General features: G+C 43.9%; 1 long non-coding RNA gene and 1 pseudogene across 1 annotated transcript in view; both read left to right on the top strand.

Annotated features, from left to right (window-relative positions):
• LOC149863619 (uncharacterized) overlaps positions 1-13,996 on the top strand; it is an 86,154-nt gene that overhangs the window by 12,183 nt on the left and 59,975 nt on the right. The window lies entirely within an intron of this gene.
• LOC149863620 (U2 spliceosomal RNA) lies at positions 4,773-5,000 on the top strand (annotated as a pseudogene).

Here is a 13,996-nt window from a genome sequence, read left to right on the forward strand (position 1 = left end):
CGTGAAGTAGCGTCTCCTGATGTCTAATCTGAATTTACCCTCTGCCAGCTTGTGACCGTTATTTCTAGTCACTCCTGGCAGTGCCCAGGGGAGCAGGGACTTCCCCAGTGTCTGCTGGTCCCCTCTAACTAGTTTGTAACAGGCCACTAGATCCCCCCTCAGCCTTCTCTTGTGGAGGCTGAACAGGTTCAGGTCCCGTAGCCTCTCCTCATAGGGCCTGCCCTGCTGCCCCCTGATCATGTGAGTGGCCCTCCTCTGGACCCTCTCCATGTTGTCCACATCCCTCTTGAAGGGTGGTGCCCAGAACTGGACTCAGTACTCCAGCTGCGGCCTGATCAGTGCCGCATAGAGGGGGAGGATCACTTCCTTGGACCTGCTTGAGATGCATCTGTGGATGCATGACAAGGTGCGGTTGGCCTTCCTGACTGCATCCCCACACTGCCGGCCCATGTTCATCTTGGCATCAATGATAACTCCAAGATCCTTTTCTGCCTCTGCACTGACAAAAGGGGAGTTCCCCAGCCTGTAGGTATGCTGCTGGTTCTTCCTCCCCAGGTGCATCGCCTTGCACTTGTCAGTGTTGAATCCCATCCTATTCTCCTCCGCCCACCCCTGTAACCTGTCTAGGTTCGATTGTAGCCTATTCCTCCCTTCTAGTGTGCCCACATCCCCCCACATCTTAGTGTCTTCAGCAAATTTAAACAGGGTGCTTTTTACCCCCTCGTTCAAGTCACTAATGAAGATGTTGAACAGTGCGGGCCGGAGGACCGAGCCCTGTGGAACCCCACTGCCCACATCCCTCCAGGTTGAAAATGACCCATCTACCACCACTCTCTAGGTGCAGCCTTCCAGTCAGTTGGTGACCCATTTGACTTTGTAGGTGTTGACACCACAGTCCCCCAGTTTTTTAATGAGAACGGGGTGAGAGATAGTGTCGAAGGCCTTCCGAAAGTCCAGAAAGACTATGTCCACTGCTACCCCTGCATCTAAGGATTTTGTGACCTGGTCATAGAAAGTCACCAGGTTGGTCTGACAGGACCTGTCTCTAAAGAACCTGTGTTGGTTGCCCCTAAGCATAATCTCCCCTACTGGCCCCTTGCGGACATGTGCCAGCATAATTCTTTTAAAAAGTTTACTCAGGATCAAGGTAAGACTAACTGGCCTATAGTTCCCCAGGTCCTCCTTTCTCCCTTTTTTGAAGATGGGAACCACACTGGCCCTCTTCCAGTCCTCTGGCACCACACCAGAGCACCACGAGTGCTTGTAAAGCCATGCCAGGGGTCCCGCAATGACCTCAGCTAATTCCCTCAGCACTCAGCACTCTGGGGTGGAGATCATCCGGACCAGCTTATTTAAATACATCCAGTTCCTCCAGAAGTTCCCTGACTAGATCCTCCCTGACCCTTGGCCTAGATGCGCCTCCCCCGGGGCCTGAGGGAGGCCTGGTGGTGCGGCTGATCTGGTCCCTGCTCAGGAAAATGGAGGCAAAGAAGTTGTTAAATAGGTTAGCTTTGTCATCTGGTGTGATGACCAAATTTCCTAGTGTGTCTTGCAGGGGCCCCACATTACCTGGTACCTTCTTTTTGCCCCCTATGTATTTAAAAAAGGACTTGTCCTCGATCTGGGTAGCTAGTCCCAGTTGCACCTCCACCTTGGCTTTCCTGACTGCCCCCCTGCATCATGAAGCAACTGCAGTATAGTCCTCCCTGGTGATGGCCTCTCCCTTCCATTGGGTGTATGCCTCCCTTTTAGCTAGAAGACATTCCCGGATGCCTTTGGTGAACCATGGGGGCTTTTGCACCCTCCTGTTCCCTTTGATCCATGTTGAGATTACCTGCCTTTGGGCTTGGAGGATTGTCTCCTTAAGGAGCAATCACTCTTCTTGGACACCTGGCTCCCCTACCCTCCAGGACCTCAGTGCTTCCCCGACTATTGTCCTTAGCTCATTGAAATCTGATGGTGAATTCCAGCAGGCGATGATCACTGTTGCCCAGGTGGTTGAGCACCTGCAGCCCCCTCATCAGGTCATCACCTGTGGCCAGCACCAGGTCCAACAAGGCATCTCCCCAGGTGGGGCTGTGCACCTCCTGGGTTAGATGGAGGTCCTGCATTTGGGCTAGGAATGTATGTGAGTGGTCAGACCTGGCTGACTGCTCTTCCCAGCAGATGTCTGGAAAGTTCAGGTCACCCATGATGACCTAACTACCTCCGTGAGCTGACTTAAGAATTCCTGGTCTAGCTCTTCCCCTTGGTTGGGTGGTCTGTAGTAGACCCCCACCGTTAAGTCTCTTTCCCCTCAACTGCCTTGTATTCTAACTCAGAGCACTTCTGTGTGCCCCTCCCCTGACCCTGTGCTACTTGATGAAGATGTGTATTCCTCCTTAATGAAGAGTGCCATGCCCCCACCTTTCCTCCCTGTCCTGTCCCTCCTGTACAGCATATGGCCCTTGATATTCACCACCTAGTCATGTGTTGGGTCCCACCATGTTTCAGTGAGCCCCACTATGTCTGGGTTGGTGTCAGCTAGCAGAAGGGTAAGTTCCTTCTGCTTGTTTCCCATACTATGAGCGTTTGTGTAGAGGCATTTGAGGCCTTCTGTGGATGTGTGCACTGGCCTCCTAATCTCAGCATTGCCCTGGCCCCTGTTGCTTACCTGTGTATATGTTCCGCTTGTTGGTCTAGGCTGGGCTGTACTTGTGAGTGCTGCTTGGTTTAGCAGTCCAAGGCTTCCTCCTCCCTCGTCTTCCCCTTCCCCTGATGAGCCTTGTTTAAAGCCCACCAGAGGAGACCCGCCAACCTAGAAGAGAACACATGCTTACCTTTAGGGAAAAGGTGGAGCCCACCCCATCCGAGCATGTCTCTTGTTGTGATGTTGTCAAGGAAGGCAAAGCCCACCTCAAGACATCATTCCCGAAGCCACCACTTGGTCTCTGTGATGCACATCTCATGCCGCCTTCCATGTCCGCTCACTGGTAGGACGGAAGAGAATGCCACCTGTGCACCTATCTCCTTCAGCATGCCCCCTGGCTTGTGGCCATGACAGCGAATGCCATGCCATGATGAGCCACTGCAGCATTGGGTCCAGGTGGGTCCACCAGCCAATCAGAGATGGCTCAGCCATTTGTCTCTGCCCAGAGTCTTTGGCAGCCTGGGGAGCCTGTGGAGCATGCTGAAAGGCATGCAAGAGCCCTCTCTACCTGCTTCACTCAGGTCATACAGGCAGGCTGCTATCCTTCCTACCCCCCAGACAAGGGCTAATGTGTGTTCTGCTTTTTCCTGACCTAAATGAGGGCACTTAGAGTAAAGCTCAAAAGAGCTATGGGCTCTTGTACAATACAACTTTTGCTATGGGCTTCTTAAACACCTTTATTTATCCAGTGGGTTTGAGAGAACCTCAATAAACCATAGATAAGACCCGTATATACAATACACATATTTATACAATAACCTGGCCAAGACTATTTCTCTTCTGTGGTACATTACATCATAAGAGTTGTAGTTTGGCTCTATTCCTTCCTACAGGCCAACCTCTTTCCCCATGATTCAATATTTATGTAACCCTACGTCTTCCTCTGAACAGTGGGATGCTGGAGTACCTGGTAGCCGGTGGACCTGCTCAGCTCCCTGAGTAGCTGTTGCAGGGTCCCTGAGTGGAGAGCCTCCCCTGACAATCAACACAACCTTGCAGACCATTATAAAACTATTTACAGAATGTAATTATTTACAAGATAACATATACCTAATTCAATAAAACAAACAATGTTACAAGACATAACCTGGTAATGGTGGCTTAAGGGTTAAAGTTTCTCTGATATATCTTACACCAGGTGAAGGCATACAAATTACCCATGCTAAACAAGGAACCAATAAATAAATAAATTGATACAACAACTAATAAACCATCAAGAACTTATTTAAACAGTCTATGACTTAGTGTATGCTCAAGGACCCTGTGAACACTGCCCCTCAGCTTGGTTTCTCAGGGAGCAGGGCTGCTTCGGTGTTCCTCCTACAAGAAGCCCATGGGTGGTCCCAGCTGCTGGCATCCCTCGTATGTGCTTCAGGGGTCTCAGTGCAGCAGGTGGTGGCTCCTCCCCTGCAAGACAGCTAATTCCTGTCCAGACCCTCGCCGCCTGGCACAGCAGGGAGCGATGTCTGGGCTGCAGGCTATAGCAGTTCCCCCTGCCCAGCATGCCTCACACCACCTGGCAAATGCAGTCCCCTCCTTGAGCCCTGCCTGCCTCTGGGGCTTCTGGTAGGCTGGAACAGTCCCCTGCCCCTTCTAGCCCAGTGGTCCCCCGGGACACTCAAGTCTGCCCCTCCCCAGTGCCTTCGTGGAGCAAACCAGAGCAGAGCAGTCTGCCACTGGTTCTGCATCCCTCTCCCCTCCTGCACTCACTCATGCCACACAGGGGCTTGTAGGAGGGACTTCCCAGGCTCAGAGACTCCTGACAGGCAGCTCCCCTTTTGTGCCTGCCTGGGCAGGGCTTCAAAATGGGGGACGGACGGAAGAGAGGACATGGTGTTTCTCTCTCCAGTGCACTCTCTAGCTCCTACCGCTGCAGGGCTCCAACAGGGGCTTGCTGAGGGATGGCCATGGTGAGGTCCTTTTCCTGGCTTCCGGCCTGTCTCTCTCTCCCCTTTGTTCTCCTCCCTGGGAAAAAAAACTGCTCACCCTTTTTCAAGAAGCCCTCTCAGCCAACCCCCGGCCAGGACTCTTCCCAGGCTTTTGCTAATGTTGTTCATCTCATTCAAAACCCTGCTGGGGTTACATCACTTCTACAAGCCTTTGGCCTTGGACTAATGTCATGCAACCTGGCAGGGGAAGCAGCGTGACCACGTAGGCGAGCTCCCCAGGGTAATTGTCTCTGATATGTCCTCCGTAGGAGGTCTATATTGAGCAGATTCTTTTTGGTATTGGGTGGTGGAACCGGAGCATGCTCCTTCCACTCCATGCATTGACCTGGTATTGCAGTGCTTCCAGGACGGGTGCAAAAAAACAGGAAAAAAAAAAAAAATCACTTCTCCTACTTCAAAGAGGGCTGACACCAAAGCAGCTTCACTGGCCCTCAAGGCAAACCGTCTGCCCCCACTGTCTCTCCACACACTGACCCTCTGCAGGGCAGCCCCTCCTATCCCTTCAGGTAGGTGCAATTGTAATGCTGCTACATTTATTTTTCTTTGACTGAGCAGTTGGGAAAGCATAAAGAATCATAGTTTTTTCAAATTCAAGTGTGTGACAAAAATATAGTATCATATCCACTGCTATCATAAATATGTAACTAATATCCATAACGTCCTGGCAAAAATCTGCTTTCTGGTATGAGTGTTTTCCTCCAACTTTTTTTTTCTTTTTGCAATTCAAAGGGATAGTTGCAATAATGCTTAAAGAACACACCTGAAGTTGTAGAGGTAAATGATACCAACAAGGGTACCTTCTCTCTCTTTCTTTCCCTCCTCGCCCCTATATATGTATAATTTCTATTACTTAGTGCTCTATTTATATCTCATACATGGAGTGTTCGGTGCCCTATATTTCTGCAGCATTCTCAGCAAAAAGAGTTTCTTTTTCTTGGCAGGAATTTCCAACTTCAAGTCATAGCATTTGATCATGAGCATTGATTTTTGTCAACGTATTAGTTCTGTAGAATGACAGCCCTTAATTATGTGGTTACCTGTTACTTTTAAACTGTGGCAACATACACCTCTTATAAATCATCAATCCCAGGCTCAATGACTGTAAAATTGTCCAGAGATCTGCATAAGCCATATAGTTTACTGTGTTCTTTGCAAATTCATTCAGTGAGCACTGAATACTTGTGTTACTTTGCTCTGTGTGCAAAGAATCCATTGCAGTAGCTTTACTGCCCCTTCCCCTGGTTGCCTTGAGCACTGACTTTGTGTGGGGAGCCCCAAAATTGCTGCCCCTGCAACTGGTGGCTGCGTGTACTGTTGCCATCAGTACAACAGACATTGCTGCCCCATGCACTGCTGTTGTTCAGGGGGCAGAGCTGCACTGTTATTCTTCTGGTTCATTTTGATTCTCCCTCCTGTGTGGCTGAAGTGACTAAATTATTTGAGCGTCTTGATTATTTGTTTATTTTTGTAAAACTGTTTTACTAGTTGCATAGTTACATAACAGGTTTCTTTTTCACAGTTTGTTCTAACATCCGGAGAGAGAGCAAAGGGAGTTAATGTGGAAAGCCCATCTTCTGTAAAAAGCTAATAATCCAATGTGGAACTTGGGACATTTACAGATCTGGGTACTAATACATATTCCTGTTTTATGAAGGGACAAGGTAACTGCCAGTATCCCATGAATACTCCTGAGAATAGTTACTAAATGCTGTAAGTCCCAGTACTTTCTTTCCCGGGGACAGGGATCCACCATTTTACTACCTCTGGATAGAGGCTGTGTAGGAGTTCAGTTCAGAGCATTTTGTAACTCCTGCAGTCTGAAATCTTCAAGTCATACTATAAAAAGCTAAAGTCTTTCCTCCACTTTTAGGTTTGCCCTTCAACACAGGGTGGAAAAAGATAAGAGTAAAACAGGTAAGAAGTAAATCACTGAAAAGACTGATAAGAAATATTTTGCAATTATTCTGCAAAGAGTTTCTGCTGCGTCTAACAAATGTTTGAAAATACTAATAGGAATTTAATAGCCCTTAATGATAAACTTGGGTAATTCACTGTGAGAGCAAGTAAGATATAAACAGTTATTTCCACAACAGAATTACAATGGCTTGGTGATTAGCCATGCTAGTCACCAGTATCAGAAAATCTATTCTGTGACAAAGTGGGAAACAGTTAAACAACAAATTCATTTTAATAGCTCATATTTAAGGCTGCCCTTATTTCTCCAGGGGTTAGATCCAATGATAATTATCATGTTGGGTCACCTATAGTCTCAAAGGCACTGTTCCTTTAGGAGGTAATAAGTTAAAACACCTCCTTCTGTTAATAGGTGAAACAAGATCAACTAAGAAGGCCAAGAGCTTGGTTGCTAAATATCTAGGCTCCTATAGAAAAAGTCTTATAAAAGTACTGGATTTTGGGTGATGGACCAAAGATCCATTCTTCAAAAGCATTTTAATTTGAATTTCAAAAGCATTTTTATTTTCTATAGTTGATCACAACAATTCTGAAGCTATAACTGCTTCTGACCTCCAGGGAGTTTCTAAAGGCAAGCAGTTTGTCTCTTGAGGTAACTCGCTTAAAAATATAAATGGCCTCTTTGGTGCAGGAAGGTATAATTTACACCTCTCTCCAGGGTATATGGTGCTATTTGGCTGAAGCGTTTGAACACAGAACTTCGTGATTCTCCCAACATAGTCCGGCCAGAAGTCACTGACTTAAGCAGTGCTTGTACACACCAGCTAACTTTAATCTGTCTTTACTGAAGGCATTTGAAATAGATTCTGAAAGACAGTTTTGGGTGTGATTAACTCGTTTCTCTCCTAACCAAAATTAACTCTCTACAGAGGTCCAAGTCCTGGCTAATTGTTCAGGAACCTGGACATAATTAAATAGCTAAATGTGACTGAATGGTGTAAAAAATTAAATTGTAGAACTCTCTGCACCTGCACATACATTCAGATGCATCAGTTTGTTCCCAAGGTCATAGACATCAACTTTGTTATACAATAGCTTTGTATTGCAAAAGACTTGGTTTGTAAATGTGGATCCTTAAAAGCTGAAAAACAGGCTTCTGTCTGAATTCTGGAGAAAATAGATTGTTTTTGAGGGTCTGAATTCCACAGTGCATTTTGCATAGCCCAGGAACAGGTGAAGTGGCTAGTCACCTTCATGGAATTGCTTAGTTTACAAATTATCTGAGGTTATCAATAACTTTCAGCCTCTCCACACCCCTCTTTCTTTATCTCTTTCCTGATTCTTCCTTCCCTGATCACAAAAAGTCCAGCACCCTTAACTCTGTGGCTTTTCTTCTTGACCACACATTCTAGTTTTTGATTCTTTAAGCTGTAGTTTTTTCTTTCTCTCTGCCACTCTCTCATTCTTGTAAAAATGTCCATGTTACTGAGTTCTTAGCAGTTTTGGCTGAGTCCGCTGCACTTGCATCAGCTGATATCTTGAATTTTTTCTGGTTTTTTTCTTAACTTCCCAGGGTCATAAACATGCTGCATATATTATACACCTAACCCAGGTGAAGGCTGAGAGCTTGTGAGTTTTGAAGATAGAGGTCAATTCAGTAGAGGCTGGGAGAACCAGCAGCAGAGAAGGAAATCCTGTGGCAAGAACACTATTTGTATGCGTTCAGATGTTGTTCATGGTGAAATTACAAAACACCTTCTTGGATTTCCTTAATAAAAGTGGTGCTATAGTTTGTTAAACAGAAAAAAAATGACAAAGAGACAGAGATCAATATAATAATCTTTCCAGTTTATTGACTTGCATACTTGTCTTTGTCTTCTAGACAGCAGCTTTCAGTCTCAGCACAGATCCACCTCCTAGTTAATATAATGCAGGTGAAAGCTAGGACTTCTGATACAAAATGTGTCATATTTTCTTTACTCTTGGTCACCTCCAGCCAGTAGGAGCACAGAAAGACTGCTAACTTATATATGCACAGGGCATCTCTCCCATATGCAGAAGTGTTTCCATTTTCTTTTTAGCAAAACTGGCCACTGTCAATTACTGTCTTTCAGCGAAACTTCTGCCTTGCAAAGGCTATCATCCAAGTTCAGAACCTGTTATATGCTGCCAAGTTCCTGCATTGTCATAGACACTCCCTATCTAGGCTAGTAAGTGATGACTAGAAAATGGTTTAGAGGTTTGCTTTTGGGAATTGACTTACAGGTAAAGTATATGTGCATTAAAATAATGGTCCAGGGCAACAGCAAGGGTTAACTGATTTCTAAAAAGCCTGTCTGTGACAAATTTTTTCAAGGCCCTCTGTCTGCAACGGGTAAGCAGCAGCAAGCAGACACGCAGGCTGGAAAATTGAAGGCATGTTCCACACTGTTCCATAACATGAGATAAGGTGGCATTAGGTCATAGTGCCCAACTGCAGAGCCCTTGAGATTTCCAGTTTTGGGGAACAGATCAAATTAGGAAGAGGACTAGTAAAGCCCAAATTAGGATGTGTGCATGTGATGGGATTGTGAAATGGGAATATGCTGACAGGACAGAACGTCGACAATATGACTATTACAGAGGGACCAGTCAGTGATGCCCATGGATGAAGAGTCATGAGAAGGGGAAAAGAATACAAAAGAAAGGATTTTGGAGCAGCAAAGGGTCCCCAAGAGGGGAACCTGAGACCACTGTGGACAGAGGGGCACACCACCAGCCCATCTTACACACCCTACTGGTGGGGAGGGGCCTTGGCCTCTGACCTCCAGGCTGCTGACATCTGACATTCAAGAAAGAACCTCAGGGTGAAACTCTCATACTGGCCAGATGTACCTTGACTGATGACAACTCTTGGACTGGTAGTTATAGAATTGTTTGCATTAATCTAGTCTGCTATCACTACGTATCAATACCATTCATCTATTATCAAATGGAAAGGTTGTGGTTGGTCTGAGGTTTTGGGTCTGCCTGGAATAAGGTATCTGACTCATAAATCCTGTGCCAACAGTAAGAACTGGGTTTAATTATAAATTTAAATTGTAAATGGCATTTACAGAGTTTTCACAAAACAGTAATGTCAGCAGTTTACAATTGTAAAATAAGTCCTTGGATAAAGTTCTCCTGAAATGAATGGCATCATTATTTTCTCCTCTGTGTCATTTCTCACACCTGTTCAGCAGAGAGTACCTGATCACATTTAACTTACTTGCAATTTTTTCTCTCTCTCATCTACACAGTGTTATATAGGGTCAAGGTGGCATTTGAAAAACTACTTAGCTGAGCTTTTCTGATTTTGTTTGAGCAGGGAGGGAAGAGGTGAGGTGGAGGAGGGAAGTTACTACTAATTTCTCTAGCTAAATGTAATTAGACTGGGGATGGAGATCACATCCCAACATGGTTACCTCTTTTGTTCTTTATAATGTTTGAAAAATCCTCATGCCATGCTTGATGCACAGCAGCAAATAAGCAGTTTAATTCTCTTATTCTTAAGACAATACGAAGACCACTATCTCCTCCTTTGAAAGTGACTGTGCTAATTTCAGCCACTTTGCTAAAGGCAACACCATCTATAGCAAACTACTCATTATCTTACTTTGAGAAGCATTTACAAAATCAACAGGAATTTACTATCTGATGTTCTGACACAGGATGTGTCAGATGCACTACAGGCCTAATGCAAAGCTGGTATTGAACAATGCCATGCTTTGCCCTCACCAACACCCTTTATGACTTAAATGTTAACTGCTACCAGCTTTTATTTTAACCATTCTAGGGTGGGATTGTATGCATTTTGACTAACAATTTTGGTTGCAAACAACAAATGATGTACTGTTGCTCCTAGTGTTAACACGTCTTTCGCTGTGCTCATTATTCAAACCAGGGGTTTATTTGAGCTCTTTTTAAAATTACTTTTGCAAGTCCTCAGTTAGAACTTAGAGCAGTCCATGCAACAAGCAGAAATGACCAAGGACTTGAGTCGTGCCACACTTTCTCCAGGAATGTTTCTCTGGCAGGGAGGCACTCAGTGAAAACTCGGCAAGGTTAGGTCTCCTTTTCTCCAATGGTTTTTCTGGTGTTGGAACAACATAAGATGAGCAGAATTGGACAAAAGGCCTAGATTATAGTCTTTGAAGCTACACTGCAATTTACTTTGTAATAAAAGGAAGTGTTTTCAAAAAGGAAATTGGGATAATAGAATTTGTTGGGGTGGATTTTCCACATCTAATCAATTCACAGATAACTAGCATAACATGCCAGACTTCCATATTTTTAGTTACTAAAGAAAAATACTAAAGTACCATGCTTATTTTGAGTCAAAGACTGTCATTTAACAGGAGTCTTGTAAGCTTCCCCAGGAATTGCTAAAACATTCAAATATCAGATATCCATTTGCAGATGTCCTGTGAATTCATACGCCAAAGGAAATTCTGCTTCTCTCTGAAGTGCCAGTTGAAGTTAATGGGACCATTCAAGAAGAAGGATTTGTACTGGTGGATCTGTCTGAAGGATCAGGGCTTTTTGCAGTCTTTTTTTTCTAGCTTAGCACATTTTTTCTTTGGGTTGGTTAAGGTTTTTGATGTGCAAGCTACAGGCCACTTAATCCTATAAGGCACTTTATGTGAGATGTTGTCTCATCACTGTACCTCCAATTGAGGCATCACACGTGAGAAATAGTTCTCACTTGTGAACAAAATGTACAAGCACTATAGAAGGATTTAATCATTTCTGAGCTGCTCAAATATCCTGTTAAATTTTTCAGTCCAAACCAAAGCACTATCCATTTTAACAGCTGTGTCATGGAGTATATTACTGTAAACAAGTTCAGTAGAAACTTTGCTTAATAATTAATCAAGGCTAAATAAGGATTTCAGTTCTTTGATTATCTGAGGTACTGTCACTTTGGACAGTACTCAGCTTTGATCAGGGAACACAAACAAATGAATACAGACACGGGGAGGATTTAAGTAGCAAGCCACATGACTTTATTAATTTAACTCTGAGACAGTGTGTTCTGCTTCCAACCTCCACACGCTCAAACCAGGAATTTTGACAGTTCCAGTGCAAGGTCATGGGGCTCTAGACATAATGCGCTGACTTGAGGTAGACACTTCTCAGCCTACCTTTAGGGTTTTTTTCATTTCTATTTTTTTCAACTGCAACTTTTGGCATCAGTCGAATATTGCTAATTTGGAAACAGCATTGGAGTTGTACATAAAGTGTGGCTATTAAGGTTGTGCCCTGATTTGATTTGGCAGAGACTCAGCCTGATTCGGTGGCTGAATCTCTGAAATGAATCAGAGGACCCTTTAGTCTCTCTGAATCAATTCAGAACCCTTGAAGTACTTGCTGTCCACTTCTGGGTTTGCTGCCGAGCATGCTGGAGAGCCCCCTGTGCCCCTGTGGGATACTCCATGTGCCCCAGCATCACAGCGATTGCAAGCTGTGCTGCTACCTCAGGGTATGTAGAAAAAATCTTTTAAAGCTGTATCTGTGTCCAAATCGCTGATTTGCTGAATCAGCATTGAATCTTCAAATTCGGATTCAGCTGAATCAAAACGGGGCAGTGATCCAAATCTATGGATTGAATCACTGTCCCTGATTCCGGTCAAATCCAAATCAAATAGGGCCTGTTTTGCACTTCCCTAATGGCTACATAACAGTACCTTGCAGAAATACCCAAGTTAGATAGGGTACTGGGAGTCGGGTATTAACATGGTGCTCTGCCTTAGCAAATATGCTTAGCAGCTCAAGCAGAGTACCATGCTAATGTGGCTAGCCTGCTTCTGATATTCAAGATAACTCATTAAAAGATTGTTTGTTTAGTTCTACCCTCCTCTGTACTTTGCTGTAGTTCACTTTATAGACCTCCTTTTACTTTTACCAAACCCATCAAAGGGAGCCAATGTCTCATCCTATTTTTCCCATAAAATTTCTGTACCATTTTATCCTGGATCAATTTAAACATGACCTAGTTTCATCAACAACTTCTGAATAAAATTATAAATAGTAAACTGGACAGGACCTGTGTTTGTTCACAGCTATTTTGACTACTAGGTTAAAATTTAGATTGCAAATTTCTTACGTGCTCTCATGAATGCTTATGTTATTGGGATTGCTCGTGTGAATAACAGCTCACTAGTGGGGATGTTAGGTCCCCAGTTTGGCTCTAGTATTTTAACCTTGAAAATAATAAGCAGTTGTTTGGAATAATTATCTATTTATGTAGTATTTGAGTTTAGACCAGATTTACAGCTTGTATTCATAGCCTGACGTTAATTTCTGCTGTTAAAATGTAATGAGTTGTATTAAATGAGTTATGTAGCTTTGGGGTGAATTTGAGAGCTAACTTTAAAGAAGGTGTGAGATGAAGTTAATAAAAGTCGTTGTGTTGTAAATTCTGTTACATAAACTAATTCTTTTTTGTGAATCTTAATTTTATATTTAATAAGAATTATAATTTTATAATTCTCACTAATTCTAAACTCCAGCCCATCTATTTTAGATACTTCATATGTACTAAAATAACCCCCAAAATGGAGGGGGAGAGTAAAAAGTAAATATTCGTTAATATAATGTACATCTGTAGGAGCTAATTTAATATAATTTATGATGAGGCAAACTAAAGAGTTTAGATGATCTCCCAGTCTTTAATGGAACCCAGATTGTGTTCATAAATCAATTTGATATTGAAAGTTAAAGTTGCAAAACATAGTTTGTGTGTAAATACATATGCATGTATGCAAGGGCATGTATGTGGTAGCAGAAAAAGAAGCGTTTAATCCACATACATGCTGAGCCAAATTTTGATACCTAAAATGAACACAAACTTGTCCTGGAAGACTTTACTGGGTGTGTCTACATGAGCAATCACTTTGCATGAATAAACTCCAGAGCTTATTACTTCAGAGTTTATTCCCTAGCGCGCTGTTTGGAAGCAATAAGCACAGTGAGCTCTGAAGTGTATTCATGGGCAGCATGTTGATCTGGTTCAGAGCAGCCCCAGCTGGCAGAAGGTCTGAGAGGTCAACCTGCCAGCCTGAGGCTGCTCTCCCGGGGTTAAACATGCTGTAGAGGGGCTGGCTGGTGCACAAGGGTGCTTTTGTGCAAGGCTAGCCACCAGGCAGCCCCAGACTGAAGTCCCCTTGTATCCCAGCCAGTCAGGGCAGCATCTACACTTGTGCTACTGCAGTTTTTTATTTTGCAGCAGAATAGTACTTGTGTTTACAAGTACTATCCTGTAGAGGATTAAATTAGTTTACTGTGGCCTAATAGGGGTGCATATCTAGATGCCGAGACATTTACTACACAGCTAATTAGTCAATACATGTTTCATGCAGATGCGCCCACTGACATCATTTGGACTCTTGAAGAGGTATACTGCTCTTTACTGTTCCTGTGTAAA

Source organism: Crocodylus siamensis, chromosome 5 (assembly GCF_052110815.1).
Source record: "Crocodylus siamensis isolate JL-2025a chromosome 5, ASM5211081v1, whole genome shotgun sequence".
Classification (NCBI taxonomy): Eukaryota; Metazoa; Chordata; order Crocodylia; family Crocodylidae; genus Crocodylus; species Crocodylus siamensis.